General features: G+C 40.6%; 1 protein-coding gene across 2 annotated transcripts in view; it reads right to left on the bottom strand.

The window, feature by feature from the left end:
- Window positions 1-26,730, bottom strand: part of LOC114449918 (RNA-binding Raly-like protein) — a 49,775-nt gene extending 23,045 nt beyond the window's left edge. For both annotated transcript variants that reach the window (XM_028427788.1, XM_028427789.1), the window contains exons 1-2: window positions 26,644-26,730; window positions 23,296-23,379 (exon numbers count right to left, since the gene is read on the bottom strand). The gene's annotated coding sequence lies outside the window, so the exon portion shown is untranslated. The remainder of the gene's footprint in view (window positions 1-23,295; window positions 23,380-26,643) is intronic.
- Window positions 26,731-27,748: the final 1,018 nt, after the last annotated feature.

Below are 27,748 nucleotides of genomic sequence, written 5' to 3'. Positions count from 1 at the left end.
AATATGCTTAATCAAAAAATATCAAATTAAAATAGCATATGGAGAGCCAAACTGCATTAGGGCAATATTAAATTTAATCACATAACATAATGAATGTAACTCAGACAAACGGTGAAAAACAGCTATAAAAAAAAGAGCACTGTACAGATTTTAAAAGCTAACATAAGGTGGCTGAGTAATAACAGCAGTAGTGTCCTTTTTAATAACACTGTCTCACCCTCATTCATTTTTCCTGGCTCCCTTGCAGCCATAAATTACTCAGCTAATGCCCCAACAGCAACAGCTATTGCTGAATCATTCAAAGACCTCAATTAGCAATTAAGGACTTAATGAATAGAGGTCCTTGCTGGGCCATTTTGCTCCCAGCCCACAGGAGCCCAGTGGAATCTAATCTCCCCTGCAGGACCTGTACAGTAAATACTGGCTAACGGTGCAGAGGAGGCAGAGAATAGCCTGTTACTGCACACATATAATGAGCAACTGGACTTCCAGTTTTGAGGCCTGTTTACCAGGAATTTCTTTGAAACTGTTTGGCTGTGTATCTTTAACAAGGAAGGATGACTGTCAAGCACTATTCTTATTTTTTTTTCCCCACCCCTCAGTTCCTACACCCCATTACCTCCTGCATAATACCTGTCTTGAGTCTGAATTTGAAGAAAGGGAGAAGTGGCAACAAAAGGAGAGAGAAAGAGTTATAGAGGCAGGTGAAGGAAAATAAAGGAGGTGAGATGGAAGAAGGGAATAAGTGAACCTCAAAAGAAAAAGGGGGGAAAAAGACATTTGCAATGCCAATCATCTTCAAGGAGCTTAGAACTGGGTCTCGGACCAGAATATCAAAGATGGAAAATGCAGGCATACATCATGTGGTAGGTACGTGGAGCTAGCTTATGAATTATTAGTGTGACTCCAGCCTTTTATATTACCATTCCATCAGCCTTTTATCATTTACATATTTTTCATACATTTAATGAACTGACTTTTTGAACTGTGCGGCTATGCTTCACTGTGAGAGCCCACAGCTATATGACTATACGGTGGTCCTGTAAAGAAAATATTCCATCATTTCAGCCCACCCACCCTCCGCTCCAAGTGAATTTATGGAGGCTCTGTGAAGCATGAACACTGAGGGCAGACGATCACGCGCCTAAAATGAGTTGTAACATAATCTGATTTGAGCAACCTTTAGCCTTGACCTGCATTGACAGCAGGAAGATAAACTACAATGTGACCTGCACAGTGAGATGAGATGATGAAGCCATATCTCTGGAGGTCATTTTATCTTGGATCTTATAATAATAGCAGAGCTGATTATCACTACAATCAGTGCAGTTTTATTACACACCAGAACCCCAATCTTTGAGGTCATCATATCAGCTGTTTGCTGACTCAGTGTTTGCAAACAGTTTCAGCAAGTTTTGAGGAAACTTTTCTTGGTCAAAAGTGCTAATCCACTGCAAACAACCAAACTCTGAAATGATGCAAGCTGTGCAACTAACAGTGAAAATGTTGCCAAGGGACCCCAATAAGTCTTAAAATAAATAGCTAAAGAGTAATGCAGCAGGATGTTAAAATAAAACCAAATAAAACACTTTCTACGCAACTGATGAGTAGCAGACTTCAATAATTTGTGTCTCTTTGCACTATTTGACATTTCTTTAATTTCTAAATGCTGTAGTTGATGTTGTAGTTCATCAAGGTCACACATATGATCAATAATACGTCCTTCAGATACAACACATGTAGACGTGTTGCCCGACATCAACCAATCATGGGTCTGGTACAAGCTGCAGATCTAAGTAAGAATGTGGTTTGGGGTTGGTGATTGCAAGCTGTTTTGTTTTCACCCATAGTTAACATTCTTTTTTGATCACAGCTGAATTACTGGTTAAGGTTAGACATTAAAACCGGGGTCATCAAAGATCATCTTAAAACACACAGATTAATAACATTCAACACATTTTACAGGGAAACTGCTCCTCTTCATGTGGTCACCTTTTTCAGCTACCATTGGGAAGAGGCCCCGTCCCAATGAACATGATGCAAGGCAGCCAGAGATATACGCACTAGAGTATAAATACAATAGCATCCTGAGCCAAATGTATACAAGCCAAATATAACAACTAGATGGAACTATAGAGGAAGAAAAACAGATGTTTCTTTTGTTGGGCATGAAAACAACATTAAGGATATATCATGTCTACATTGGATATGAATGAGCTAAACAAATGATGGTGTACAGTGTACATGCAATAAAAACATTCTGATGATAGCCTAGAATCCATCGCATGGCATGCAGTGATACCAATGGTATCTTGTGGCAAGGTTTGAATGAGCTTGACCAATTCTTCCACATAATTGTTTGACTTTATTACTAACATTCAAACTTAAGTTTGCTTTCACCTGAGTTTTTGTAATGACCCTAATATGTCATAATATTTCACCCCATTTCCTTCTGAATATACTCAAAAGTCTATTTTTCCTTTTATTTGGAGACACTGTGGAAAAAACACTTGAGATGAAGGATTCCTCCTACAACACAGTGTGTACATGACTGAAAGAAAGAAAGACTCCACCTGCTGTTGTAGCAGGGGAGTCCACAGCACTGCTCGAGGGCATATCAACATATGCCATGCTTTCCCATATCTCTTGGCACGGGCATATTTCTCCATTTCCTTAATTCTCCTCTTGTGTGACTGCCAAATATAGCTTCAGCTCCACCAGGCTAAAGTAACTGGGTCACTAGAGCTGTGAGTAATTAGCTGATAACAAAATATGTTCCTGCTTTACAACACCAGAAGGCTGCAGACTGAGGTGTGAAAGGCAAATTGAGGCAATGATTTAGAGCAGGACTTAAACACAAAGGTCAAAGGTCAAAGGCCCAAACGAGTATGTTATGGCAATCAGAGGATTTGATATGCAACAGGTGAGCCTTGTTGTGTAAGACATGGAGTTTACAGAGATGCTTGATCCAGTTAAAGGAAAACATTAGAGTAGGCACCACTTTTTTAACCTGATAATCCACAGGACCCCAGCTTTTTTACAAAAGTATAACAACATGCTACAGCTGTAAGCATCTGTTCTAAATCAGAGTGGTGAAGTTAATGGATCACCTTCTTTCAAGACTAAACCTCAACTACTTCGGTGGTAGAGGAAGACATATATTTCACATTAGCACTTAGGGTGGTGTGTATAAAATGACTGAATAATCTACATTATGGATGATATGTGTAAAATAAAATCATCCAGTGCAATGATGGAGACCCTTTACAATCTTTCTTTTCTCATTTTTGGCCATAAATGCCAAACAGGATCTTGGCCAATATCAGGCCTTTGGTTGGCATTTGTGGCCCTAGTTTTTGAAGTGCATCCTGCACTGTTGGCACATGTTGAAACACCGACTGTGGCTTTTTGGCATCATAGTCCATCATACAGATAGACAGCGTAGATACTTTTCCACTCTTTGTACAAAAGTATGGCCAAAATATCTCACCTACTGATCCTTACAAGTAGCACAAAGATGCGAACTTGGAACTCGAGTCTGCGCAGTACAGGTTGTGCATTTAGCTATTGGCTGCTCACTGTGACGTTACTTTATCCCTTGTTAGCCAGCAATAACTTAAAGTGAGCATTTAAACACTGATCAGCATTAGAAGGACTAGCTAAGAAGCAATAATCAATTTGTAAGAAAATTTTATTTTTTCTGGTATGGAGACACATTCCACTCCCTGCTAGAACGAGCCATCGGCTGTAGTCTTTGCTGTGTGTTCACGTTCAACTTTTTGGGTCAGACACAGGCAATGTGAAGCAACACCAATTGCACCCAGTGGATCTTTGATGTCTGTTTGGTGTGTCTGGGGCTTTACCCACACAGCTCAGGTGACCTCGAGTCTTCAACACCACCTGTCTTCCTCAAACTGTGTGTGTGTCTCTAATGAGTGTTATTCAACAACAACATCATTTATATAGATGTAGAAATTATTATTTACACCACATAATAATCCAGGAACTACTGGTTACTTAAGCTTGATTAATGTAAGAGGTCTACTGTACCTGTCTGCCACCTGTATTATGAACAAGTATTCCTGTTATTGTTAATGACAAACTCAAATATCTGCTGTTACATATCTAATTATATAGAGTGTGTTTTTTTCACCAGAAATAGCATTGTACTGTAAAAACTCTTTGGTGTCCCTGTTACTGAAGGTTTTCATACAGCTGCAGCTGACAGTATGAGGCATGAGGCACATTCATGGAGGTACCAGTGTTTAAAGCTCAAGGCTACCCTCATCCCACAGTCCCTTTGTTTTGAATGAAAAGCTCATTCTTAGTCTACTTTCATTTTGCAAGTTACTATTTTTACAGATATACCAACAGTGGCTTTACAACATAGTATCATGCCGTGTTGTATAAACAACAGGTGTCTGCATGCAGTAAGTATTTAGATGCTGCTGTGTGTACATTACTTTGCATTTTAAGCTACTCTCAGGTTATTTCACATTCTTTCTGTCCCAAACAGAACATTGGTGAGTTGGCTGATGTCACCTGACACGTCACCTGATCATGGAATTATATGAGGCGGTGGCTTGTGGCTGCTGACTTTCACCCAGGAGTGTGTAGGTTTGCATCTCTCCAACAACGTGCAACAAACACAGCTACATGTTTTGTTTACTCACTGTTTAATGTAGTTTTTGCTTACAGGTAAGACTGGTTAAGGTTAGGGGCTTGATAAACATCATAGTCTTAAAACACAAGAATTCATAACATTAAACATCTAAACAAGTGGTTTCTTCTGCCACTGTGACAGCATCTCAGTGCAAATCACTAGAATCTAAAATGGCATGAAATTACACTTAAAATGCTAAAACTGCATAGTAATAACACTCTAAATGTCTTAAGAAATTGGCCTGTTATTCATAGGCCTTTTGGTGATACCAGGCTGGGCTTTGGGTTAGCCAGTCAAGATGGAACAATTAAGGCAAACAACACAAAATCCTTTTTTTAAGAATAACTTCGAGGACAGTGCAACAAGAGAGCCTGGTTTTAGAGACTAAAATATCTATTTTTGGTTGTTGACCCTCCATGGAGATTGACTCTATTGTAAATAACTGATGTTCTGTTCCCTGATGAAGAGCTGATTTGGCTCTATGGTCTGTTATTGTATGGATGTTTAACAGACTAAAATAGGTTTGTGCTGTTCCAAAATCTGCTGGAACTCATTCTGGGAACCCTTTATCATTTTTTTTGTTTCTTATCTCGAGTGAAGCTTCTCCCTTAGCCTTTTGAATGGAGGGTACAGGGCTCAGAACAAGACGTGTGAGGCTGGAGAGGCCAGGGGTTAGTGGGTGGAGACACTCCAGACTTTCAGGCAAGAATCAGCTTGCTCCAGCTGCCAGAGTTATAAAGTGTTGGCAGCTGTCCATGGTGCTGAAATCAACCACTATCTCTTTGAATGGGGGGATTTAAAAAAAAGCTTTAAAAAAGGGAGCTGGCCGTGGTGCTGAGATACTGATGCTGCTGGGCAAATGGCATGTCTCGCATCAAAACCGAGCATCAGGTGCATGCACAGACACTGGCGGTTCATCCAAACTGCTGTAGCTGAAAAGTCAGACCTGAGAAATGCAGTGAATACGACTAGAGCAGGCGTGGAAACAGCATCCAAGAAGAGGAGATCTAATAAGGAGCAGTGGGTATTGCCACATGCATAATGTAACACAGAAGTGTTCCATTGGAAGTGGATATCATACATGTGTGTGCTAGTAAAACACCCTCCTCCACGTGCCATCATCTTCCTGTCTGTCTGAGCCCCTCATCTGTTTTTCTCTTTGGTTATCTTTCACATGCAGGGATATAAAAAGAGACAGAGTGAAGCTGCTCCCCTAATCTGTTCTTTGACCTACAGTGTGAAAGCTGGAGCTGCTCTAAAATGTTTCTCATCCATATCTTGCAGAGGATGGACTCTGTGGTGCGAGGCAGCCCTCCCATCGTACACCTGCTAAGGGTCAATGATCATCCCGGGCCCACGGGTGCAAAGACGGGCTTCCGTTGGACGGAGACAGATTACTGACTGGTCCGGAAATGCCTGGCTAAACTTTATTCCCTTTCCGTTCTCCTCTGAGCTCATAGGCATTCAGAGCATGCGTATCCATATAGGCTGGCTGGCTCTGGAATAGCCATCCAGCCACCTCATCCCCAGCGAGAGATAAGTATTGTTTGCGTAGCAGCACATTTCATGCTCGGCTTCCCCCACCTGTTCCCTGACCTGCGAAGTCTTGAAGGCTGGAATAGCTGTCAAATGTCTTCACACATATCTTTGCAGGGTGATTGAAAAGGCTTTGTCTTGAGCTAGGGGAAAGTTTTTGGAGGACAAAAACAAAACTTTGGTGATTTTTAAAGAGGTGATCCCAGCGGTCATTTAAAAGAAAAATTAGAGGGGGGGGGGGGGGTGCTTTGCCTACAGGTTTGTGAGTGAGTTCTGGCTGCTAGTCAAGGTCAAACTATTAATCAAATCTATCAGGTGGATTTGCATAATGAGCTGCTGCACATTTGCTGGGCCCTAAACACCCCCTCTCCATTCCGCCAGTTTTAAGTTTCCTTCTCTGTGTGATGTGTGAATGTGTGTATTAATCCCAAACGCAGTGAGTGTGTGTGGCAAGACAAACAGGGCGGAGGAGCACAGCTGTGTCGGCTTTCATTGGCAGGAATCTATGCCGTTTTTCACATCAGTGAAGTGCCTTCAAACATTTCCCAAATTACAAGCACTGAAAATCTGAAGAGCAAGAATCCTGAATTCCTACACTTCTTTTCTGTCATTTCTTCAAAGAAACATGTCTCTAACTCTGCAAGCTGACTGCTGAGAGTTACTGCTACTTCATTAAAATACCTAAAAGCTCAGTCCAAGGCAATGCTAATCACTGAAAAAAGAACAAAAAAAGTTCAGATTTTGTCAAGGAAAATACCAAAACAAACTCCATCAAAGTTAAATTTCTCACCTAGTGGAAAAGCAAAATCCTCAAAGATGAAAATCAAAATTGTTTTTATGCCCTCAGAGAGGCTCCAACACCAGAGAAACACTGCAAGATCAGAGAAAAGCAGCAAAACCAAAATCACAACAAAACAATTCATCATAAAGGAAAAAAGAAAAAGAAAAAGCCAGAAAATAAGCAAAAGCTTGTTATTACAGCAATCTTCGGGAGGAGACGAGGAAGAGAGAGAAAGAGGCGGAAAAAAAATATCAGGAGAGTCCGCAAGCACGTAAGGATATTTTCTCAGTGGATGTCGCCGGAGCAGCAACACTCAGCATCCAAAGATTTAAACCATTGCATGCAGAAAACGAGCAAAACATTTTCCCCATGTCGAAACACCAAGACAAGGAAGCAAGAAAAAGAGGATAAAAATAAGCTTTAGAAAATGGCAGTGGAAAATGTACTCACCGAGAGGGAGTAAAAGGTTTCAGTTAAAAAGAAATTGGGCGTATAGCGGCGGAGGGTTGGCGGTGTGCAGCCTTCTGTACACCGAGGCTCTGCGTCCCCTTTTGCGCTCTCGCTCGCTCGCTGCCGGTGGTGGAGTCATGTGACTCCGGGATTGGCCAGAGTTTCTGAATCAGTCCAATTTTCCTCAAGGTATTCGCTGCTGTGATAGATGGGAGCCTTTCTGGTAATGCCATTGATTTTTCTGTGCCGAGCTTTAAGGGCTTCTCAAAAAAAAGGGTCCCACTGCCTCTGTGAGGGTCACTGAGGTGTCCCAGGATGGTCCATGTGGGAAATTAAGGCTTATTTACATGCATTCCTTCCCTGTTAGAAAATTCAATGAATTTATAGTTTAGATATTGTAAAAAAAGATTCACCATCCACCAGCAAGATTTTTTTTTTAAAAACGTGTTCATTAGGACTCCTGTTTCAAATCTTTGGGTAGAAATTATTCAGTCATTTCCCCTCAAAGCTTCTTCTTTCCTCTTATTTTGCAGACAAAAGTCAGCAAAGGTGTCAGATTTAAACAAAAACACGTTTTTTTTGCAGCTCATAGAATCTGATTCAACTTTCAATACAATATTTAAAAAATCTTATGCAACTATGAATTGCTGTGTCTCTGCTTAGTCTGAGCCACTGAATGTTCTCCTTTAAAGACAGGGTGAGGGGATGGTATTTAACCGGTTGCGATATACAACCTCACCACTAGGTGGCCTGCACACTGGTCCTTTAATTGCAAAAGATACTAGCTATACTGATACTACTCGCTATGAATGCTAATCTCTGACTATGTGGTTAACATGAGACTACAGCAGGCATCTAGTTAGCTTAGCTTAGCATAAGGAGTACAGTTGGGAGATGGTACCTACAAATCTATACCAAAAAGTTACTCTCTCTCGTCCCAACTAATCATCTGAAGACCCATTTTTCTTTTTATTTATTTATCTTTTTATTCATTTTAATGAGGAGAATGCTGTAACACGTGATGACTAAAACTACATACCAATCACATGGGGACTAATCATAATTATGCTGGCGGTAACATCAATTATCATTTATATTACATCGATTCTTGTAGCTCATTACATTATTTACATACATTTCGGCCCTTTGTAAATTAGCATCATCGCTGCAGGCTGAACTGTCCACTGCAGAGTGAGATTTCCATAAATCATCAATTTAACAACTGAAGCCTTGTTCTCTCTCATTAAAAACTACTTTAAGGATTAATCAACTGAGTTTCCACTGGGCCTTATGAGAATATTCATGATCAATGAGGATGTCAGCTGTGGCACTTTCTCTCACAGAGTTTAAAGCTCTGTTAATGTCTGGGGCCCACAGGTGAGAGAATATTGATTGAACATTTTCCAAATCATTAAGGTAACGCTGGTACATGGAAGGTGCAGCAACTTTGGTCTAGAAAACTTCAGCCCAGCTTGTCATCATGTTTCACTTGATCCTGCTGTGTAAAGTTGACAGCTCCAGGATTTCTTCGTATTCTTGACGGAAATAGGAGTGGTCATGCTGTCAAGGAGGAAAAGAAGTCTTTGTTGTTGTTGCGGCGTCTGCCGGGCATATGAGCAAAGGGTCTGCATGGATCAATGACTTCTCAAGGGGCTGATAGGCAGAGGCGGACAGATGCAAGGGCAGCACACTTCCTTCCATGGCTGCTGGTTTTCTTTCCACAAAGATGTGTTGCTTGATAGATTTTGACAAACATCCTGAGAGCAGCATTTATCAGACACATTTCTGCAATCTTGTAGGTTTATCAGCTGTATTTGGGGATGTTAAAATCTCACATGTGATGTCTGAAAATGCAATGACACAAATAAATAACTTATTATTAAGTAAGTAAGTAAGTAATATAACCACAAGAAGAAGCAGAAGCAGAAGACCTGCCTCCTTTCCACTCTCGGTATGTTGGTATGGCCACACAGCATCATCATTAGATTCAGGCTGAAATGTTGATCTCTAATATGCAAGGTAAACATACAGGTTGGGCATACAGTAAAGGACTACAAAGAGAGGCTTATCTATCTATCTATGAGGCCTTCTTTGCTGTCGCTTCATTAGCATACAATGAACCTATAGGTTCACGTTAACTTTCTTATATTTCGCAGTAATGACGTTCCTTTAACAATGCTCCACAGGTTCTCAGTAACATCAACAAACAGGAATAATATGGCTCACAACATGTTTTCCATTTCCTCATTGTATCCCCATAGCAACTGTCCATGTGTGGTATGGGATATATCATGGAAATAAATACGGTGCATTACAGAAGCCTCTTTTCTTTGTTCCTCAGTAGGAAATGATCCCCTTCATGGATCTTGTGGAGGTCCTTTTTCACCTCCAGGGACCTTTTGTTGTCAGGCTCTGACTGTGCAGTACTTCTGTCTGATGTGTCAGATTAAGTGTTTATAAGGTCATAAATGCTTGCTGTGACTTGGATGAAACAGGTAATGAGAAGCGAGACTTCATGTTGATCATAGCTGGCCGTCTTTCATACCATGTCAGGTGTCAGCTTCAATAAACAAGAAGACGAAACAAACTGTCATGTCATGTCACTGAGAAAGTAGCGTAAAACAGAAATAAATACTGAGGTGACAGATTTCTGCAAGGCTGGTTATTGATGATGATACACTCTATAAAATAATACAGCAACAATCTTTGTATCATCACAATTACAAAAATTAATCTAAAAACACTCTATGTAAACTTGTATGATTTAAAACAAATAGATATTTTACCTGAAGCTAAATGATTCAATACTGTAGTATTGATAGGTTAGCAAAACCAGGCATTTTACTGGCATCCTCCTATTATCTTGTTATTTCCTTAACAAATAAAGATTTTTGAATGGGGTTTTGTGTTAGCTGTGTACATCATTGGTTTGTTTGTCAGTTAAACCTGCTTGGAAAACTATTTCTACACTAATAATGCTAACAAGCAAATGTTGAAATTGTATTCTAAATATGGAACTGTAGCTGGTAAGGAGCTGCGCCCTTAATTATGCAAAATTGTATATCTTAATATAATTAAAACAAGTACATTCATGCCACATGTAGCTCTCAGCATAAGTTCAATCATGAAGACTCTATTTCACATCATCCACCACTTAGCTTCCCTCTCCCTCTTCACCATCCTCGCACACCAATCAGCTGTCAATCTGTCCCTCTCCTGCCCAATCATAGCGTAGCATGGAATTTAAAAGCCTCTGTCTCTTTTCCAGCTGCCTCCTGATCGAATCCGGCAACCCTCCTCCACCCCAAGCACCTCCAAATCCATGCAGTTCAAGGCCTCCTCTCTCCTGCTCTCCTGCTTCTACACCACCACCAGGTCTAGACCCGGGGGTGGGGGGGATCTTCTGATCAGTGGCCTCTCGGACGCCAATGCACATTCACAATTATTGTATTAATAAATCTTTCTCATTCAGTTCGCTGAGTCTCTCATGATTGAAATACAGCACAAAAAGAGAACTTAGAGAGGTAGATAGAGACTATAGCCATTCCACAGAGGCTGCAGGAGGAACTGCTACTGTTAAAATCAGTCCGGTGTTTTAAAACAGGCCATAGAGAAATGAGTTCAGTGTTATATTGTAGCATCATCAGCCTGATGCAGAAACATGTTGCCTGCTGAATGGTGTCAGACTTCAGCAGAAACCTGAAAAGCAAGCAGGAGAAATCCCCACACTCCTCTGTGCTCAGTGTCACACACAAATCTCAGAGCACATGTCATTCCAGCTCTGTGTGACCAAGGATTTCTATCTGTTCATCTCTATCCACGTTCCTACAGCCTAGTAGGCATGGTAATTCTCTGGCTGGGATACTGGGCTCTGTGTGTGTATTGTCCAACTACAGCTGGCACGCAGCTCATCTTATGCAGCTGACGCTCCCAGCTTAGAGCCACGCGTCTGCAGAAGAGAGAGAGGTGTTCGCAGGAAAGTTACATACATGGTGGGATGCAGGCCCAAGTGTGTCTTCCTCTTAACACCTGACAGACTGGATATATATATATATATATATATGCAGCCCCAGGTTGAGACATGAGTCTGAACTGTGGCAGAGTGAGAGCTGCAATTATAGCGGGGAGCAGGACATGTAATGCAACATTAATGGCAAAGGGACTGACGCTTCGCCCACAATGTCCCCACTTCAAACACGTATAGTGCATTAGCAGCAGGGATTCACTCCACATCTCCACATTGATTGGAACTATTAAATACAATTTAGGGTATGTAGAAAGGGAAGTGCAGGCAGGTGGCTGAGTGGTGTGGTTTTATATATATATGTCTATGTCTATATGCGTGTGTGTGTAGACCAAATAAGCCTTGTCCTGGTGTAATGCTGCCAGTATTATTCAAGGTCCTTTGGAGAAAAAAAGTGCTGCATTTAATGGTGTCTAAATTACAGCTCAGGGGGAATTTTGAGTGCTAGTCCTCTCTGCCTTTTTTTACTCTGCTGTTGCTCTGTTTTTATTCTGTTTGTTTCATACCTTACTTTTCAGTCATTGCTTTGCATATGCTGCCAGTTCTCTCACAAATGACTATGCAAAGAAAAAAGTAATTTGGGTGTCTGTCAGATTCATGAAAACGCCATTTGGGCAGCTTATTCAAAAATAATGATTAGACAAAAGGTCATTTACTGATGCAGCGTGTGTGTGTGTGTGTGCCTCTGTATTTATGTGTGTGCTGTGTCTACATGTGCAGATCATACGTTCATCTGTGCACCTGCCAGTGAGCATGTGACTGACAAAGCGTAACCTTTTAATGTGTTTACGCATTGACATTTCCAAGGATCTGTCATGTTCCTCTGTGGAACTAAAACCTTTGACATTCTTTAGGCTCATATTTCCCTCAGCTTCTGGCTCTGTCAGCTCTCATCTCCTACAAAGCGACGTCAACAACATAATTACAGCAGGTTCACTAACTCAACTGGCCTCTGTCAAAATTCAACTTAATGTTTTGTTTTTGTGTGTGTGTGTTTATTGTCTTTACTTTAAATAAAAGCATTCCCTTCTCTGTCTGTATAACCTGTTCCTCCATCCATTCACATCTTACTGTATATTTGCCAGTAAACCAATATTGTGATTTAATATTTAATGTAATTGAAATGAATGGTGTGTAGCTGATTGCTTTCCTGTGGTGAAGTGAATAGTAGCATTTAAGAGGTAGGACACCATGGTAGCAATGCCAGGCAGGATTACTGCAGAAGAGAGAAGTTTGCCTGGTAACAAGTGGCTACACCAACACACCCTCACAAAAAAATGCCAAATTTAGTCGCTAATACACCTGCCAGAAATGACTCTTGGTTACAGTTCTGCTGAACTGCAGAACATATTACCTGACATACAGCATTTTGTTATGTAGACCTTAACAGCCTGGCATCATCTGAACATGGGGCAGATGAAGCAGCAAGAGAAGAAGGAGAGGGATGAGCCCTGACATGTCACAAGGTGCTCATAAAATACACAAATTCATAAAACTATAAGTAAAACCACTCCCACCGCATGGTTGCCATTCTCAGATGCCATCGTGACAACAAGTCCCTCTCCACATGAACGCATAGGGATGTGGTGGAAAAATATGCACATGTTCTGTTTTCAAGGTCTAAAACAGACGCCATGTGAGTGTCGAAATGTTTCACTTAACAGCAGCCTGGTACAAAAAAAATGTTTTTTTTGCTTTTAGAATTATCACATATGACTCAGCCTTTTAAATTATATCAAAGTTGTGGTAAGTGCCATCACAGGTGGTTCACTGTAGGCGTCAGCATCAACCCACACGCCTTGAAGCTACGCCTCTTCACATGTTAGGAAAGTTGGTTGAAGTCACGCACTGATAAGATGGTGACGACAAGAGCCACCAAACTGAGCTCTAAAAGCACTCCTTTTAAGGAGGATTGCATGATTTCACACCATCCGTACACACCACCTGGTGTAAAAAAATATATATCTGCTCCAATCTGTTGCCTAAAACTGACATGACAGCATCTGAAATTGGCGAAATCATTGGGACACAAGTCCTGGTCTCCTTGGCGGAGGTGGGTAAATTACTGTCCACCTCATTTCCTTCTTTTGTGGACAAACAACCACACATGTTGTATTTAAGAATCACTGGCACCTCTTCTGTTGCTTATGTTAGATTGTGTGTGAAGATTTTTGTGCTATATCTGAATCAATAAAAATCAATCAATGCAACATTAAAAAAAAAAAAACACCAGAAATGCAGCCTCTGATACTGATTCTTAAACAAACCTTGACGTATAAAAGACTGTGTGGTTAGGAGTCCATCTGTTCATCGGGCTCCTCAGCATGGTCACCCATATGTTGTGGGTCTCAGTATCATACTGTGAATTAACCTGGCAAACCCTCTGATACAGCTCAGGATATCAACATTCTGTGTGAACATGAGATCAACAGTGAGCATGTTTCTGATGTACCTGATGTACATTTAAGATGTTAAAGCTGCACTAATCATTAAATATAATATGCTGTTGGTTTCTAGATCACAGATGTTGCAGAAAAATTGCAAACAAAGCTAATTATCTCCTTATTTGTTGTTTTTGTCTGAAAAACAGAATTTTAGTGAGAATGTTTAGAAGATATGTGGCTTGTCAGCTGGTGACTATTATGACAATTATGACAAAATTAGTAAGAATCTTCTACTCTATTCTACCAACACAATGAACAGAGGCAGGCAATGATGATAGTCTCTTAAAGGGACAGTACAGTCATAAAATCATGACACAGATAAAAGAAAAAATGTACATAATGCACAAATGCCCCCAATCCGTATTTGAGCATCAACATAATACAAATGATCTTTGTATTATAATGTTTTTTAAAGAAGGACAATCATCAGATGCACATGGTATTCATCCTTCATTATTTAGGCCTTTAAAGTATGGGCTCCTTTCTTTCGGTCTGAAGTGGCCGCTGCCTCTGAAGAATCACAACAAAAGAAGCTAAGTCAGCCGAACGTCAGTGTTTGCCCTCCCAGCCACCTGCTCGCGGAGCGACGTCTCCCTTGTGTTTCCAATTTGGGGAAACATGCTTACTTTCATTTGGACCCTGACGCCGGTGTCAATGTAAATCAGGTAGGACCCTCGGACCGATCAATACAGACGTGAGAAAGGATTCAGTGTGAACACCCCAGGGACTCATCAATGACAGGAGTCTATTACTCCACAGCGCGGGCAGGCGCAAGAGAGGAGACCTGCTATGAATTGCAAATGTGAAAGTAGAGACTTGCCTGCTATGCAAACTCACTGATGTATTAGAGCACACTGGGGAATATTGCACAAAGCAGGGTCTCACTGCACAATGAGCACTCCTTCCATGAAAATGTCCATTCTGTAAGAATAGAGACCAAATACTGCATTTGCTCTAAAAGTGGAGACATCATCTGCAGACGCTGAGGATTCATTCTGACTTTCACTCCAGTGTAAATCTGGATTTGCAACTTTTAACCCCACTGGGAGCTCCTCTTTCTGTATTCCACCAAGAATGCTGCCTGAACTTCCACTCTGCTCCGTAATGAGTAATGGGTACGCTGTGTTATTTTTGTCCTCTCTCTCCGCTTGTCTTCTTCGAGTGTTTAAAGTTCAATTAGGGACACACTGTGCTCTGCTTTGGAGTCATTAGACGTTATGCTAGCTTGCGTTTTGAAGAGTGGTCTCAGCCTACTGATTAATTCAGCTGATGTGCAAGTTTGATGCTTTTGCTCATTTCCCACATCTGTTAGTGTAAACTCAAGCAATGATTATTAAAACTCCATACGGGGAGTTAAACGTGTTCAAAAACCTTCAATCAGTGCCTGTTCACGCTTACAGTAACTGTTTCATGTTGAGGGTCGGACTTCTATTTCCTCATCAATAATTTAAAGATGTTTGGCATGATGAAGAAAACAAACATCATCATCATCATTTCATGACATATTTTGTTATATTTCACATGTCAATGTGACTTCTTAAATGGGAAAAAAGACCTAGGAGTGTCTTGTCACACTTTATCAAATGTTTACATCACTATACAATTATAGGTCAATTACATTATAAGCACTGTTCAGACATAAATCATTAACAAAGATGAGAGTGGTATCAGGTGTCTCACACAAAGCAAATAAGCACACATTTCTAAAAATGTCAGACCTTCACTGCTATAAAATGCAGCGTTCCATAGAGACAAACGGTGCCATTTTAAAGCTAGATATCCTCTCCACAGTCCCTGCAGACTTAATTTATCTCTCTCTCTGCTCATGTCAGGTCATCTAGGTTCATTACCTATCAGCAGCTGATGATGATTTGTGAGTGGAGTTTAGTGGAGACTGGAGTTTAGTGTCATCTGCTTCCTCATTGTGTGTGACATGTGGCTCCCTGGCCTCCAGTCCAGAGTTTGAATTATTGAAGAGGTTCTGTTGGACTGACCTGACGGCGAACTGGAGCAGTGGCACAGTGTGAGAGGTGGGCAGAGTGAGACTGAGACTTTCTCCCTACAGGCCAGACAATACAGCGCATTATTGGAGGGCATTAGTGAGAACATACTTTTAATAAATCATCAGTTACATCTGGTAGGACAGCAGGGCTGGACAAAGAGAAGCATCTGAGAGTTTTTTACTACATTCTGCATGCATTGTCACTGCAGCTGATTATCTAATACTGAAGGAGCAGAACAATTCCCTGTGTGTGTTTGGCAAGTATCAGGCGGGTAATTTTTCACTATCATGCCCACTCCTGTCTCTCCATAACAAAGGCGCTGCCTAGTTAATTCTCAGATGTATCAATGTCAAACAACAAAAGAAGAAAAGAATACATTTTAAAAAAGGAAGACCTGGTGTGGACACATAAACAGAATCTGAAGGTGATAGACCACACTCTCCTAAAAAAGCTATGAAGACCGGTTTGTGCATGTAAGAATAGCTGCAGGGAAATGGTAGTCTTTGCTCTAATGGGAGGGCTGATCTGCTGAGGAGTTGTTTCTGTCAAAGATGAAAAAGTATCAGAGGCCTCCCCTCTGTCCCTACACTGACATAAATCCAAGAACATCACTCACAGCATCCTGCCAGAGACACCAAAATGTTTTCATGTGTTTACACAAAATATCGCTCAGTCAACTGTTATTGCCTCCAAAAAATGACATCTCACTGCTAAGGTAGGAGCAGATTAACACAACCTTCCTAAGCGACATTAGCTTGCCTGCGGATAGGAAAGAAGAATCGCTAAACATGTAGCAGTTAGCAAGGTCGTTGTGTTTACATGCAGAGTGCATATAAAAATATGAGTAGGCTAGCTTACTTTACTGCTGCACTGGCTACAGAGTGTCACATGTAAATACCAAGTGGCTTATAGCCCTGCAAGGTCAGTTCTGGTTAGCAGCTAGCGACAATGTAGCTACACTGTATACAGCTGCAATTTAATTAAAACTAAAGTGTATAATGAAAAGCTTAGATGCTTTAAAACATACAGACATGAAATATAAAATAACACTTTGGTTAAGAAACTTTAATGTAACTCTATTTTCATAAAACTGATAAATGTCACTTCTGCATATAGGCATGTTTTAAGTCTTTATATTTTAAAAAAAATGTCCCAGAGTAAGAACAACATTCCTGAAATAAAACCACAGTTTTTTTTTTTTTCACAGCACCGACAGCTTCACATAAGACGTCTACCTTTTCTTCACTCCCTGTTGCAGCTTCTCTCCCACATGTTGCCTGTGAAAAGATGAGAGCTGGTCTTTTATAAGTTTTAAAAAGCAGCACAGCTCCATCTTAAGCTGAGTCTTGAAAACGATCGTCTTGGTGGCAGGCAGCTGTCTTCAATCTCATAATGAGATGCAGCAAGTGTCATCTCAATTCATGATTCCGTGTACTTTGCCACTGGTCCCTCAAGACCCTGGGTTTCATTCGATACCAAATACTTGGGAGAAATGGAGAGCTTTAAATGCATTCACAGAAAGCTTATAATCAGAAGCACTCTTCCACGGGCAAAAGCCAAGGATGGATTACTGAACAGGCCTACGGGGCCAACGGGCTCAGGGGGCCCTGAAGCCTAAGCCTGTCCACTTCGTTGTTATCCAAACCAATATCTTTGCACCTAACGCTACTATGCTATTCATCCTGATATGACAACGGTCCCCTGCAGTCAACACTAACGCTGTTTATGTTATTCGCCCTTGATACCTGAATGGGGCCCCTGAATCAAATAACATGTGTTTTTATCATTGACTCACAATCTGTCCCTGGCTACAGCTGTAAACTTTCTGTTTTACTTCTAGTTAAACAGAAACTGATTTCCCAACACTCGTGTTTTAACCTTGACATCTGCCAAGCATCTGTATCAATGCGCCCGCCTCCGAGCTATAGACCGGTCAGCTCCGTGCTGCAGAGACACACAAAATACCAGCACATACATATACTCCCAGATAAAAAGCCTGACTGCTGATAATGATCAGCTCTGCAATTTTCCAGGTTTTTTTTTTCTTTACATTGCAGTACATCCCAAGACACCACTGTGCATTGATTTTTTTTTGTAAAAAGTAGATAAGTACACTAGAAAGAGGTGCAAGAGAGAAAAGAAAGTGTATAGACAGCAGCACAGAGAGTACATTAGGAGAGCTGTCGTGGTGTCTGTCAGGGGGAGTGATGGAGTTTCATGTGATCCTCTGTGTTCTTGCTGCTCCTATTACTTTTAAAAAGGAGTGGTTGGACATTTTGGGAAATACTGCAGGAAGTAGGAGAAAAAGATCAATACCGAAGCAGGTGGGCGTTAAGTGTAAGGCTATGCTTACAGTCAATTATAGCTGCGCACTAAAAGGTAATGCAAAAAAAACGACAGGAGACGATTGGCATCACTGTTGGATCAGTATGTTAAATATTTAGCTCCTTGTTAGCTTAGCTTTTTTTCAGAGTAGCGAATTTTAAGATTAGGTGACGATGTGAGTGGAATCAATCAACATATGGAGCTCTCACATTCCCTAAAATGTTCACATACACTCTCATCATCATCGCTGCAGCACATGAGGCTTCCTTCTCGCATGAAATGTACTTGATCATCCGCATGTGAGGAGGAAAAGACTAATCCTGCATCTGTGCGCACTGTTTTATTGAAGTTACGGAGGAACCTTTCATCAGTGAAGAACAAAAGGCAAAGATACAGGATACGTATGTAGGCAACCTCAGGGGGATTGAATAATCCATCCAGCTGTGAGTGAAGGAGAATAAAAACACACTGGGACTGCGCTCTGCCAAGGCTGCCGCCACAGAGTGAAGAAGACAGTTTTGCCGGAGCTATCCTTGTCTCACAAAAAGATTTTCCCAAACAAAGGATATGTCATCTTGTCCCTGCTCTCCTTTCACTCCTGTTCTGCTGCAGTAAACTAGTGACCTTCAGGAAAAAAAAGTAACTTCACAAAGCAGCAGAGAGGGACAAGGGGCTCCAGTATGAGAGTCCTCTGCCATAATCCTTCAGTAGAAACACAATGTTTCTCCTCCAATTCTTTTCCTTTGCTTTTTTTATTTTATTTTTTATACACCCAAGGCGAAAGCTATTCTTCCTTCACAAACGGCGGCATCAGCTGAGAGAGGTAAAGCTGCTTCCAGTCAAAGCTTTGAAAGCCCTGAGGACACTTTCTCCACACGTGCTGATGTTCGATGTAAACAGATGGCTGTTTGACAGCAATCTGAGAGCATATGGGCGGAAGGAGAGTCTGACCTTTGAAGTCTGACTACATCCAGCATCAAGAGCTAAAAGATATAGCAACGCTGAGAAATTCATCATCTGGGCAGCAGAAGCTTCAAAGTAAACGCTCAGCTCTGTGTGTGTGTGTGGTTTTCCATCCATAATATGGTCAATACCATTGAACACCACATAGTCTGCCACAGAGTACACATGCTTTTAAAATGCTTTAAGCACAGAAAAGGAAACGAGAGAAAAGGTCTTTAAAAAGCTTTGAAAAGCAGGAAAAATGCATTTGTTCCTTCAGTCCACTTGAAATAGTCTTTTAGGTACATACCATATGTGGAGCTTAAAAGGAGCATTAAAATAGTTCTGCTGAGGCCCAGTCCTGTTTTTTGAACATGTTAAATTATAAATAAACCCTGAGGCAGAGAAGCACTTTGACAGAACCACTGTCTTTGAACACAAAAACATCTGTATCCACAGGATGATAAAAAAAACACACACTTGAAAGAAGTGTATCAAATATCCAATAAATTTTTTATTTAAAGATGTCAAGTAATATTTCGCTGTATTTTGTGTTAATTTGAAAAGACTAGTTGGACGTCTTTATCTGAGGGAAGATTTCCTTTAAATAAAAGAATTGACAGCAGCAGCCCTCTGGAGGCTGGAAGCATTTCTGGCTCCACTAATACTTTGTTATAGAAATTTTGCTGCACTGCTGTGTGAATTTACAAGCTCCAGAATGTCTGTTTTTCCAATGCAACTCTGCCAACAAACAAACTCTCTGCTATTGACTGTGGCTCACCCAACAAGCAGTGCCTGGAATGCAACAGTGATATACTGAGGAGGCTTTGCTGTCTTCAGTGAGTGGTTTACCTAATATTTACACATTTTATCTGCTGGAATCCTCCTCCACACAGTGTAAAACACACCCAATCCTCCAAGTTACATACAGAAACTGTATATTTGAACTTTGAAACAACAGTGCTCATACTCGAGCGTTCTGTTTTGAACTTTTGATGAGCGCTGCAGACAGCCTGTGTGTCTTGAATACAGAACGTGCCGTATACAGACTCCGGCAGAGCAACAGTTTGGCATGGCTGAGGCGAGGGTGCAGTTCATGTACAGGGAGGCTAATTTCAGTTAGCTTGCTTTTGTTTTCCCTTTCCTCCCCCCAACCACCACCCCTCATTGCCATTCATAGACTGAGGCACAGTCAGCACAAACCTCAGCCGTGCTGACTCCAGCAGTGTAGAGACTCCCACAGTGCCCAGGTCCTCCGTGCAGCCTCCAAGGCCAAGACTTAGCAAAAAGCTGCATTTGTTGCAAGTCAGTTAAAAGCGCTGTCCACAATACATGGAGAAATGCCAGCTGAATAACAATAATAGAGTTTTTTTTTTGATCACTGAACAGCAACGACTGCCTTTGACTTTTTTTGCCCTCACTCCCAATTTGTTTGTCTGTGCATCTGCCAACTTCCATGCCTCATTTTCTCCTTCACTCCCCCCGTTAGCCTCTCTCTAAGTCTCCATCTGTCCATGAGTGTTTGTCTGTCTCCATCTCCAGTCCTCACTCCCTCTGCCTACTGTATCTTTGAGCAAATATCTCCACAGCTTTCTCTTATTACTCCTCCGTCTCCTCCTCCCCATATCCTTATTCTTTTCCGTGAGTCAACACTGACGGACGGCAGGCGTCTCTAGGTTTTTACTCGTGGGTTTGATCTCCGCTGGCAGAGTCACCGAGCTGCGACAGATCGATGACAAAGCCTGTCACGGCAGCTCAATGTTATTCAATGCTAGATTGCATCTGAAAGCCTGTGCACCATGTGGTCAATAAATTAAAGAAAGTAGCCAGCCAACATTGATCAGATCAGCTGACAACCATCAATATCTTCCTTTTTTTATTGTGGTTTATGGGAGAAAAGAGTGACTGTTGAGACATAACCAATTCCTGTGATTACGCTGGCCTGGTTGCTTTTACATATATTTCACTGTAGTCAGTTCTGAGCAGAAGAAACGAGAGCATAAGAATAGATGCTCCTTTTGAGTGTGAAGTTTTCTTCTCGGCCTTGGAGCAGAATATTGTTTTTGAATACACATTAAATGAGCGTATATGGTGATGTTGCAGTTACAGGCTGAGGGGCTGACCTGCTAACTGTCCTGACAAAATTCGAACTTGATTTGTGAACATACAGGCCATAATCATGTGCAAATATGCTACTAGATACAGACTTGTACTATTAAATGGACCAAAAACCACAGCTTAACTACTCAAATGTCAAAAATTAGTTGTGTTTCTGTCCAGTTAGCAGTCAGGTTAGCTAGCCGGCAATTAGTCTGTCAGCAAATTCCTGGCAGTCAGAGTGTTTTACTGTCAGAAAATATAAGTCTGCACTCTTCACGGGCGTCCTAACTACAGCAAATTTTAACCATCAAGTTAATTTAGCAATGTTTTTCCCAGTTTCTGTTTTTACATAATTACCACTTCAGGCACATCGACTAACAGGCTGTTTTTATGTCACTATAACTAGAATGCACGTCAACTTTGCCAACTAGCCCTGTGGATAATTGGTAATGAGCCTCTATGTAATTACTAATATATGTTATGTACAGTCTTCCTGCAACAGGCGTGACTCTCTAAACAAAAGGAAGCAACTGTGTAAAAAGCAACACACTTAAATTCATCTGCCGAAACAACTGAAATCACCCCCGTCTTATAATTCAAAAATAAAATGGGCTCAAACTATCTTGGCAGGGGAACAAATAGCTCTAAAATTTCTTGGTGCAATCACTTACTCCCTACACAGCTGCAGGCTGAGTAGAAATAAAGGAGGCTAGATTTATTAGGGTGTGTGTTTATGCAAGAAAATAGATTTAAGAACAGAAGCAGCTGAGGAGCTCGGTGAGGTCTCTCTCTATGTGCTGCTGACTGAAATACAACGCAGGTCCATAAGAGGATAAGCTGAAATATTTTCCTATGATTTAAGTGCAGCGTAAAAATATAAATTAAAAAAGCCTTTTTTTATTTTATACTTTCATTTCATATTAGGAAACAAATTCGTATGCAGGAAAAACTGTTGGATGACTTAATTCAAAAACACACTGAGAGCTAATACACCACTGACCTTTCCAATGAGTCACTCGCTCTGCCTGTCACACTCACTTTCTCCCGCAACTTTTAGTCTCCCACACTGCTAATCATTTGCATTTTCCATCATCTCTCTGAAATAGCAACATAATGCAGAGAGCAGAGTGCGGTCCACAAAACATAATTATCATCTGTAGCACAAGTGCTGGGGTCCCTACAGATAGCTAGATACAAGCCCCTGTCAATTTATGGCTACAGTGTACCTTTTCACTTTATTGCCTCACTCATATAAAAAGCAATACCGCAGACAAGGCAAAGAAAATGAAATCCCATTCTTCATAGAGCTACTTTAGACTCAAGTCAGTTATGCCGGTGGAGAGATTTTATTCAACTCACAAAGGCCACCAACCTCCACCAGCTGGCAGCCATGCAAACCGCGCTCAGCGGCAGCAGCAGCAGCTCGGGGATCCATTTCTGCACCACTTCATTTCGGGTCATCCAGAAAGTCTATTTGCCTGCCAGTTATTAATAAATGTTGCATCCATTAGCTTAGCCTCTATATAAAGGATGGAAAAACTGCATACTTTATGACAGTGAAATCTCAGCTAGAGTTCTGCTTTATCAAACCTGTGTCCCCAATCCTGAAGCTGTCCATGGACCTTCATGCATAATGTAAACATGTAGGTCTCCTGAACATAGATATAAATGTTCAGATGTGAATAATTCATGGAAAAAAAGGGACCAGGGGAATATAGGTGCATTTAGAGTTACCAGAGTGGCACATTTGTCCAACATAAGTAAACTCTGAAAGTAAGAACTACGACTGAACAACCCAGTCTCACATCATGTGTTGAAGTTAAACTGTGTTTCTCTTCACAACAGCTTATTGATAAGATCGTGGCCTCTGAGCTACAGAAGGTCTCCTCACATGCATGTGTAGGTTAAACTGTTTGTAGTGATTATGCAGAAAGTTTGGAGTCAATACATTTCTGGTCATTGAAAACTGCAGGTCAGCACTGTGTGAAAACAGACAACATCAGCCTTTCTGTGCAGTCTTCGCCTACCTCGGTCTGAAGGGCTTATCATGGCGGCGGGGGGGTGCTCCTTCTTCTTACAGCATGAGGGAGAAGCAGGAGAGCAGAGGGGCCCTGGAAGATGACCAAAACAACTCACTCAATACAACATTTATTCTGTCAACCTACAAACTTCCACTGACTCAAACTCTTGGCAGACAAAATCAGATTAAACATGTATTGATTGAACCCACTGAAACTGTTCAGTGAAATCCGTTTTTAGAAGAACATGTACGTGAATTTCAGACATAGGCCTATGGCTGGATGAGTCCAGATGATGGCTAAGCTATGCTAAGCTAAGCTAAGCTAAGCTAAAAGGCTCCCGGCTAAAGCTCAGTATCTTAATGTAAAGACATGAGAGTGGCATCGAATATCTCATGTAACTCCCAGTAAGAAAGCCAATACATGCCCAAACATGTCAAACTATTCTCGGCACTCCTGACACAGAATGTATCAATTTACAAATACAGCAGATCTTACTGTAAATCTAAAGACGCTGCATTTCTTTACCTACACAGGTAACCTTAAGACTTTTTATCCAGGGAACTCTTATAGGATGTATAAATCAGTATAAACATTTACAAACAGAAGGTAGGGGAAATGTTTGTTTTTTTTTAAATGGCAGATAAATTCATCAGTTATTTAGTAATCAACACAAAACAGTGATAAACCTGTAGACTGAACGCGTTCTGCTGTGACAGGCTGAAAGGCGCTTATCATCATATCATAATGTTTAAAATCCACAGCAATTATTCTTCACAGAGGCGTGAAATTGATTCCAAACATTTTTTTTCACCTCCTCACACTGTTTGATCTTTGCTCCTCCGAGAAGACCTTTAATGAAATTCTATTCTGAGCAGCGACACGTTCGCACGTCTCACCCGAAGATATCAAACCTTCATATTTGATAAATTGCTGCGTACAGCTCGGATTACAAAATGTTTCCACCTATCAACAACAGGGTGCTCCACGACACCATCAACAGAACTTTTTATTGAATGTGAGTGTTTTATTAAAATCAGCCATATCAATCAGACTGTAATACAGACTGGCATTAACTGAAGCAACAGGCTCTGAGAGACAGCACCACCTGGTGGAGGCTGGATGTAAAGACGAAGACTCACACCAAAAATTAAGAAAAACACTCCCTGATGTAAACGACTTCATCTTATATTGAGTTGTTTGTTACTTGATTGAGGCTTTCACAGTGAATGAATTTATCGAGTGTTGAGCAAATTAACATATGCAAATTTATAATTAGATGAAATAATCCGATAAAAGCTGCGGTGCCACATTATACTGTATGGGATACATTATAAACTGAAACAAACCAGTTAGAAGAACAACAGCACAGAGGTCACATTTTTAAGGCGACTAAAATTTCTCAGCAGCCCCAAATTAGCATGAATTTCCCCAAGCCTCCAATTGCCGACATACAGTGATCCTATTAGGACTTTTCTAGTCTTCACACATGGGCGCCATAGCAGTTAATTGTCCAGATTGCCAGAACAACATGTCTGGCTGTGTGTCTGATATTCTTTCATCGTGTACCCTGGAGTTAACGTCCTCTGTGGGAGCCTTGCTTTTATTTTGTTTGCATACATAGCGCCCTCCCGTGGTCATATGAATGTGTTACATGGCAGTCATCAGGTGAGCTAAGAAAAGGGTAGAAAAGCTTGTTACAGACGGCAAAATTTAGCCTAAAAAATTGTTTAAACCAAGATATGTTTTTAGAAAACATATTAGACTGATCATCTTTACTATTATAACAATACTACTATTTTATTTACTATTTTTTATAATAGTTTTCTAGGCTTTTGCCTAAGAGGGTGGGGTCCCAGTAGGATGTTTGCTTTCTTGTGTTTAAGTGCTTCAAGTCAATTCACAAATGTTTTTTTTTTACTAAATTGACACTTTTACAAGATATGAAAATATCAAACTCTTTGTATGTTCTTCTGGTGAGGACAGACTGGTCATTTTTGGAAGAAGGTAAAAAAAAGCATGATAAATAGAACAATGGATTGCGCATTTTAACAGAATATTTTGGAAAATGATTTCTGTACTGAAGCAAATCATGTGATTATACCCCCTTCGCTTCGCTGCAGATGAACCCATTAGAACCAGCGGCATACAACACAATCCTTGTGCTTCTGACAGTTTTAATTCCAGCTCGGCAGAGAAGCTCAGCACAAGTCCAACTTTTACAGGACCGACAGCTACAATTAGGAACACATGGAGCTTTCTTGAGTGCACGTTGTGCTCAGGTAGTCATTACAGGGTCCGGTTGTGTGTTATCCACCTTTAAAGCTGTCAGCAGCAGCAGGGTTTGTCCAGTTGAGCTGCTGAAATGTTGGGTTATTGAAAAGCAGAGCCACAGTTCTTGTATCCCATGGCTGCAATTCATTTTTAAAATTTAATGCTTTGGGTCTGGATGAAAAAAATAGCACAGCTTCACAGTCATTCAATATATCCCCTAAATAAAGACTGAAAGAAAAGCCGCATTTATCAGTCACACTGAATTTGTGCCTTTCATTTTGTGTTATTGTAATGAGCTGGAAAACATTCAGAAGTACTTTGAACAGAGACATAAACTGTACATGTTCACTATTGAACATGTTCACTATGTGGCTCCAACAACAATAAACGGTGCCATTCAAATGTTAATCTTCCTCCTCATGCTATCTTTTTTGCAATCGCATTTGTGTAACTGTAGTGGGGACACATGTCTTCACTCAGTCACATATTAGATACTCTGATTTGAATTGCTTAGTTTAAGATGTTGATTAGAGGGGTTTTGCCTTTAAAGGCAATGGCAGTGATTAGGATCTTGAAGCAGATGTTTCTGAGGATGAGGGTCTTCACTTCGACTGTACAGGAGCAAGAAGGATGTGCAATATGACACCATGGCCTCCATGGTCATGTCAGAGCAAGGTTAATGTTGTCAAAAGGTGACAGGTCGGCACTGCAGACAGGCTGGACTCTTTCACTAAGAGGCCATGCTGTTGTAATATGTACATGAAGGTATATGAAATACACTCACATACTTTTGTGCTTGTCACCATTACATGGTCACATTATGCCCCCTCACATCAAGCCAAATGGTGACCCCCACAGAGCACAGCAGTCATGATTTTAAAGAACTCAGATTTTAATTAATTAAATCTTTCACTTTGTCTTCAGTCCATCATAAATGCGTAGGCAAACTGTAGTTTCGTCCTCTAGAATGCTTCTATTAAAAAAGCTCTGAGATCCTGTAACTATATTCAACTGTGCTTCAATTATACATATTTGTTTTTCTGGATTAACATTTAAACATTATAGGAGTTATATAGGTCTTACCTTAAATATATTTCTGTTATTTTAAAGTGGCGAGCCGACGTACTAACCGACCGGCCGGGGTATGTTACACAGGCTAGCCACGTTAGCTAACCAACAGAACAGGTAGCTAGCTGGTCACGTTACTTCTTCTTCATCTACAGGTGGCCTGAGGGCAGACTGGAGGCCATATCGGCTCACTGGACCGCCTTGTGGTAAAAAAGAGGTAGTATAGGAAAGTACCAACCTAGCTATCTGTTTAGCATGCTAACCATATTTTAACTTTATTGAGACCAAAACTACAAACATTCAGACAGACATGCCAATTCAAACAACGATATAATATTACATATGTGAAGTTTTAATAGAAAGAGGAAAGGATATAACTTAAAAATATAAATAAATAAATAAAAAACAGATACGTGATGACATTTTGCTCAATAATTTTGATCGCATTTGAACTTTTACTTAATATATAGTTCTCAAAGTCCTTTCAAAATGTGACATATAAAGAGCAGGTATAAAAAAAGATGAGTCATACTTTCTTGTTCAATTTTGCAAAAGGAGTATTTGTTATGAACAAGTATAAATTTGTTGGGCATTGGTTATGCAGGATTTTCCAGTGAATTTCTCTTTCTGATTTTGTTTCTAATACAGAACCTAAAAGGAACAAGCCACGCTTTTACACCAATTAATGTCACTAAAAAGAGAGTTCCACTGTTTAGTTTATTTTTTGCATTGTCCCTTTAGCTCAACCTTTAACCCTTGGTATAAAAAATAATATACATAATAATATACATATTTGCAAAACTATACTGTCTAACTTGTATTTCTTTGGGAAAAATCCCATTTATATTTTCAATGAAAAGCTTGAGTCTTTGCTAATGTGTGATACACTATTATCAAAACCATGGATTTATGGTGATTATGCATAAAAATAAACTGTGCAGATGTAGCAACAACAATAAGCTATTTTGATAATGGCAGAACATAAACAGCATGTAGGCTGGCACAACTATGAGCTGCATGCTAACTGCAACAGCTGGGGGCTGCAATTATGTGTACATTCACAGAGAAAACTACCTCCAGATGATGATTTCAAACTTTCACATTATCTATTGTGTGAGTC

The sequence above is a fragment of the Parambassis ranga genome, chromosome 17, assembly GCF_900634625.1.
Source record: "Parambassis ranga chromosome 17, fParRan2.1, whole genome shotgun sequence".
Lineage (NCBI taxonomy): Eukaryota > Metazoa > Chordata > Actinopteri > Ambassidae > Parambassis > Parambassis ranga.
This window is presented reverse-complemented; position numbering and strand designations above follow the sequence as displayed.